At 47.1% G+C, this 4261-nt stretch overlaps 3 non-coding genes across 3 annotated transcripts; all 3 read left to right on the forward strand.

Annotated features, from left to right (window-relative positions):
* The first annotated feature begins 337 nt into the window (after positions 1-337).
* trnar-ccu (transfer RNA arginine (anticodon CCU)) lies at positions 338-410 on the forward strand. Its single transcript has one exon. It is a non-coding gene; the product is annotated as a tRNA-Arg (tRNA).
* A 1227-nt stretch (positions 411-1637) lies between these two features.
* trnar-ccu (transfer RNA arginine (anticodon CCU)) lies at positions 1638-1710 on the forward strand. The gene has a single exon. It is a non-coding gene; the product is annotated as a tRNA-Arg (tRNA).
* A 618-nt stretch (positions 1711-2328) lies between these two features.
* trnar-ccu (transfer RNA arginine (anticodon CCU)) lies at positions 2329-2400 on the forward strand. The gene has a single exon. It is a non-coding gene; the product is annotated as a tRNA-Arg (tRNA).
* The last annotated feature ends 1861 nt before the right edge of the window (positions 2401-4261 follow it).

A 4261-nucleotide genomic window follows, 5' to 3' on the forward strand; every position in this document is an offset into this window, starting at 1 on the left:
CCGTCCTCGTTTTTTTCCCTTGCAGCCTTCCCTCGCGTCCTACAGGGGGTGGAGCTGAGACGCGAGGAAAGGAAGCGAGGAAAGGAAACGAGGATGCACAAATAAGAAGTGAGAAGCACCCTGTGTGTTTGTGTGTGTATGCCCTGTTCTAACGCCTCATTGACTAAGCCACCTGAATGAGATGGACAATTAGTAGGGCAAGCGAGTCATGCCCCAGTGGCCTATGGAAGTAGTCGTTCATCCGGATTACTTTGTGTGCTGGCCTTGTTTAAATGCCAATGCTGTTGTTGTCACTGAAGCCAAAGTAATGGGGGCACATGAGCAGATATTTTGAACAGCCCCAGTGGCCTAATGGATAAGGCACTGGCCTCCTAAGCCAGTGATTGTGGGTTCGAGTCCCATCTGGGGTGGTTTACAGCAGAGTGGCGCAGCGGAAGCGTGCTGGGCCCATAACCCAGAGGTCAATGGATCGAAACCATCCTCTGCTAAGACAGCTTTACTTATAAACATACTCTGCTCCTACTTGAAGAAAAGCTGTCACATCTTTGTGCTAAAACCCTTTGTTGTTTTCACCTGATCACATTTATGACAGAGGCACTTCGTGTGCACTTCATGTGTGCCTAAACGCAAGCCCTTTTGAAAACACCTGTGAATGGGAGCTCTTCTATGGCGAGCAGAGTGGCGCAGCGGAAGCATGCTGGGCCCATAACCCAGAGGTCGATGGATCGAAACCATCCTCTGCTAAGGCTTCTTCAGGTATGTCCATGTTTTATCCCAAATAAAGAGCAACTTCCACATCCCGCTTGTTCATTCAGAAAATCTGTGGGTGCTTCTCAATATCCCTCCTCGTCTCCTCGCTCCTCCGTCCTCCATCCTATGACCCGGAAACCAATCGAGCTCAGCCATCTTGAAGGACATCTCAATTCTCTAATTGCACCGCGAGGAGGCGAGGATCGAAGAGTGAGGAGGCTTCCAGAGGAGCTATGAGCGAGGATACACAGGTGTACCCTTTTCGGAAGAGTTTTATCGACTAAACATGACGCACGTATCAATTCTCCTCCCCCTTCACATCTGTCACAATCATTTGAATTTATACTTTACTTTTGTAGTTTACATAAACCACACAACTCACATATTTCAACAAGGTATCTTGCTTTATTATTATTTATTATGAATTTCTTAAATAAACTAACTTTAACAACATAAGGGCAGATCCTTTGAGCACTGCCGATGACGCAGTGAAGTGACGCTCGAGTGATCAAGTATTCCAATGTATTAAAAAAGCTTTCATTCAATTCCTCCGTCCTCGTTTTTTTCCCTTGCAGCCTTCCCTCGCGTCCTACAGGGGGTGGAGCTGAGACGCGAGGAAAGGAAGCGAGGAAAGGAAACGAGGATGCACAAATAAGAAGTGAGAAGCACCCTGTGTGTTTGTGTGTGTATGGCCTGTTCTAACGCCTCATTGACTAAGCCACCTGAATGAGATGGACAATTAGTAGGGCAAGCGAGTCATGCCCCAGTGGCCTATGGAAGTAGTCGTTCATCCGGATTACTTTGTGTGCTGGCCTTGTTTAAATGCCAATGCTGTTGTTGTCACTGAAGCCAAAGTAATGGGGGCACATGAGCAGATATTTTGAACAGCCCCAGTGGCCTAATGGATAAAGCACTGGCCTCCTAAGCCAGGGATTGTGGGTTCGAGTCCCATCTGGGGTGGTTTACAGCAGAGTGGCGCAGCGGAAGCGTGCTGGGCCCATAACCCAGAGGTCGATGGATCGAAACCATCCTCTGCTAAGACAGCTTTACTTATAAACATACTCTGCTCCTACTTGAAGAAAAGTTGCCTCAGCTGTGTGCTAGAACCTTCTGCATTTTTCACCTGTTCTAATTGATGACAGAAGAGCACTTCAAGTGTGCCTAAACGCATGTCAATTTGAAAACAGTAGAGTATGGCAAGTCTGTTGTCAGGAGCAGAGTGGCGCAGCGGAAGCGTGCTGGGCCCATAACCCAGAGGTCGATGGATCGAAACCATCCTCTGCTAAGGCTTCTTCAGGTATGTCCATGTTTTATCCCAAATAAAGAGCAACTTCCACATCCCGCTTGTTCATTCAGAAAATCTGTGTGTTTGTGTGTGTATTCCCTGTTCTAACGCCTCATTGACTAAGCCACCTGAATGAGATGGACAATTAGTAGGGCAAGCGAGTCATGCCCCAGTGGCCTATCGAAGTAGTCGTTCATCCGGATTACTTTGTGTGCTGGCCTTGTTTAAATGCCGATGCTGTTGTTGTCACTGAAGCCAAAGTAATGGGGGCACATGAGCAGATATTTTGAACAGCCCCTGTGGCCTAATGGAAAGGCACTGGCCTCCTAAGCCAGGGATTGTGGGTTCGAGTCCCATCTGGAGTGGTTTACAGCAGAGTGGCGCAGCGGAAGCGTGCTGGGCCCATAACCCAGAGGTCGATGGATCGAAACCATCCTCTGCTAAGACAGCTTTACTTATAAACATACTCTGCTCCTACTTGAAGAAAAGCTGTCACATCTTTGTGCTAAAACCCTTTGTTGTTTTCACCTGATCACATTTATGACAGAGGCACTTCGTGTGCACTTCATGTGTGCCTAAACGCAAGCCCTTTTGAAATAACCTGTGAATGGGAGCTCTTCTATGGCGAGCAGAGTGGCGCAGCGGAAGCGTGCTGGGCCCATAACCCAGAGGTCGATGGATCGAAACCATCCTCTGCTAAGACAGCTTTACTTATAAACATACTCTGCTCCTACTTGAAGAAAAGCTGTCACATCTTTGTGCTAAAACCCTTTGTTGTTTTCACCTGATCACATTTATGACAGAAGAGCACTTCAAGTGTGCCTAAACGCATGTCAATTTGAAAACAGTAGAGTATGGCAAGTCTGTTGTCATGAGCAGAGTGGCGCAGTGGTAGCGTGCTGGGCCCATAACCCAGAGGTCGATGGATCGAAACCATCCTCTGCTAAGACAACTTTACTTATAAACATACTCTGCTCCTACTTGAAGAAAAGCTGTCACATCTTTGTGCTAAAACCCTTTGTTGTTTTCACCTCATCACATTTATGACAGAGGCACTTCGTGTGCACTTCATGTGTGCCTAAACGCAAGCCCTTTTGAAAAAAACTGTGAATGGGAGCTCTTCTATGGCGAGCAGAGTGGCGCAGCGGAAGCGTGCTGGGCCCATAACCCAGAGGTCGATGGATCGAAACCATCCTCTGCTAAGACAGCTTTACTTATAAACATACTCTGCTCCTACTTGAAGAAAAGCTGTCACATCTTTGTGCTAAAACCCTTTGTTGTTTTCACCTGATCACATTTATGACAGAGGCACTTTGTGTGCACTTCATGTGTGCCTAAACGCAAGCCCTTTTAAAAACACCTGTGAATGGGAGCTCTTCTATGGCGAGCAGAGTGGCGCAGCAAAAGCGTGCTGGGCCCATAACCCAGAGGTCGATGTATCGAAACCATCCTCTGCTAAGACAGCTTTACTTATAAACATGCTCTGCTCCTACTTGAAGAAAAGCTGTCACATCTTTGTGCTAAAACCCTTTGTTGTTTTCACCTGATCACATTTATGACAGAGGCACTTCGTGTGCACTTCATGTGTGCCTAAACGCAAGCCCTTTTGAAAACACCTGTGAATGGGAGCTCTTCTATGGCGAGCAGAGTGGCGCAGCGGAAGCGTGCTGGGCCCATAACCCAGAGGTCGATGGATTGAAACCATCCTCTGCTAAGGCTTCTTCAGGTATGTCCATGTTTTATCCCAAATAAAGAGCAACTTCCACATCCCGCTTGTTCATTCAGAAAATCTGTGTGTTTGGCGCAGCGGAACCATGCTGGGCCCATAACCCAGAGGTCGATGGATCGAAACCATCCTCTGCTAAACCTTCTTTACTTAAATACGTGCTCTGTTCCTACTTGAAGAAAAGTTGCCTCAGCTGTGTGCTAAAACCTTCTGCATTTTTCACCTGTTCTAATTGATGACAGAAGAGCACTTCAAGTGTGCCTAAACGCATGTCAATTTGAAAACAGTAGAGTATGGCAAGTCTGTTGTCAGGAGCAGAGTGGCGCAGCGGAAGCGTGCTGGGCCCATAACCCAGAGGCCGTTGGATCGAAACCATCCTCTGCTAAGACAGCTTTTTTTTTATAAACATACTCTGCTCCTACTTGAAGAAAAGCAGTCACATCTTTGTGCTAAAACCCTTTGTTGTTTTCACCTGATCACATTTATGACAGAGGCACTTC

This window comes from Rhinichthys klamathensis, unplaced genomic scaffold (genome assembly GCF_029890125.1).
Source record: "Rhinichthys klamathensis goyatoka isolate OS25496 unplaced genomic scaffold, OSU_Roscu_1.1 h1tg000057l_1, whole genome shotgun sequence".
NCBI lineage: Eukaryota > Metazoa > Chordata > Actinopteri > Cypriniformes > Leuciscidae > Rhinichthys > Rhinichthys klamathensis.